The sequence below is a fragment of the Prunus dulcis genome, unplaced genomic scaffold, assembly GCF_902201215.1.
Source record: "Prunus dulcis unplaced genomic scaffold, ALMONDv2, whole genome shotgun sequence".
Lineage (NCBI taxonomy): Eukaryota > Viridiplantae > Streptophyta > Magnoliopsida > Rosales > Rosaceae > Prunus > Prunus dulcis.
In genome coordinates, this window is record NW_023010558.1 from 1 (window position 1) to 2017 (window position 2017).

At 34.5% G+C, this 2017-nt stretch overlaps 1 pseudogene; it reads left to right on the forward strand.

Moving 5' to 3' along the window:
• Positions 1–888: 888 nt before the first annotated feature.
• LOC117613739 lies at positions 889–1664 on the forward strand (annotated as a pseudogene).
• The last annotated feature ends 353 nt before the right edge of the window (positions 1665–2017 follow it).

Sequence of the window (2017 nt, forward strand, 5' to 3'; positions counted from 1 at the left end):
ACTCAACACATAAAGGTTGGTTTTTTCCGGCTATCTAATATCTTTCGATAAATCGAAAATCTCCATTCTTATACGCATCAATTACAACTATCAAAAATTTTAATTAAAGAAAATTTGAAAACCTCACAAAAAACTGACCATTTTCATTTTTGTATATATATAATTTCAGCCATATCAAAATCTGAACAACTCATATGAAAACTGTTGACCGGCAAAAAAGAGAAACAACGGCAAGTTGAGGGGTCGAGGAGATTAGAGAGGTCTTCAATCCATTAGCATTTCCGTAGCTTCAAATACTATTTTGTGTTTTATTAATTTAGGTTACAACTTACAAGTAGTAAAAACACACCGAAAATAAAATATAATTTCTTTATTATAGCAGGCGTTTGTTCATGCATGTATATATCTATACGATCCTTATGGTTTAATTTTCAAATAATCTAAAATCATATCTTCATCTAAGAAAAATTTCAAAACACAATTCGGTTAAAGGAGACACATACGTAAAACACTAATCCATTAAAATTAAAGTAATTATTTTCTATGGATAAGGATAAAATAAAAGTTCGAAATATTTACCAAAATTAAAAACATGCATATACATATTGGTGAAAAATGGAAACTTATTTTATTTTTGGTGGAAATAGTTTCCATATTTCATGGAAAATATATAATTATCTGCAATAAAAGACACTGAGCTTAATTATCTCAATCCATGTTACATGTCAAGCCATGATTGGTCCATAAAATCATTACCCAAATAATTCGGAAACTGATGATGAGCTTGGGTTGCAAGAAATTCAACCCTAATTACCACTATAAATACAACCTAAACTTGATCACCATAATCACAATCATTACTTCCTCTATCATCACTCTACAACAAGTATGGGTGGCTATTATCAAGTTCCAGTGGGCTACAAGTTCAGACCTTCAGAAGAAAAACTATTTCTTCACTACCTTCTCCCCAGACTGAACGGAGAGGACTATCCCAAAGGCGTTGTTCCTGACTGCGATCTCTACGGTACAAAAGAACCATGGGAAATATGGAGAGATTTCCACCACTCATCACCAGATGATCAAGAAGACATCTAAGTCTTCACCACACTCAAGAAGAAGACTCCAAACGGCTCTCGTTTCTGCCGAACAGTTGGTGCTGCCAGTACCGGAGTTTGGAAAGGAGAAGACTAGGGAAAGAAAATACGTGCTTGTGGGCGTGTTGTTGGCATTAGAAAAAGATTTCGGTACATGAACCCTGGCTTGCCCCATGATGACCGTTGGATCATGCTTGAGTTCCAGCTTGATGAATTTCTACTGCAAGTGCCAAACAAAGACACAATTGTTCTTTGTCTTGTTAGAAAGAAAGAAACATCGGCAAAAGCAAGTTAGAAGAACGACAAAATCATGAAGACGTGCCTCCCCGTGGAGAAATCCAAGCCCAGCATATGCATGATGATCAGCAGCAGCATATTGGCCCAAGTACTTATGATCAACTTAGGGTTTAGGAAGATTACCTTATGAACGATGTGGAGGGTGAACATGACATGGTTAATCCAACTTTGCTTGCACAGTACCATCAGCAGGAGCATCTTGGCACAAGTACTGATGATCAACTAGTTAGGTTTTTAGAGGATTACGTTGTGAACGATGTCGAGCAAAATTAATTCCTTTTTTGTAATTCCTCCTTATTTGGAATAATATTTCGTACAAATTGTTGACATTTTTTTTTAATTTGGTTAGAAAAGTTTGTAGTTGAACATGCATACATGTCCATAAATAATTAAATAATTTGGGAGCAGTTAATATTCGCCTAAACGTGCGTATTAGTTCTTTTAATTAATGTATTTTTATATAGTAGTTAGGTTAAGCAATACTCTCTATATATTATATATACATGTGGTTGTCTGTATATAATATGTTTGATTTGATTGGGAACAATGATACAAGTTTGCATGAGTACCACATAACTAGGCAGCCTGATACAATATGGGTTGGAATAATTTTCTTAACAAAAAAA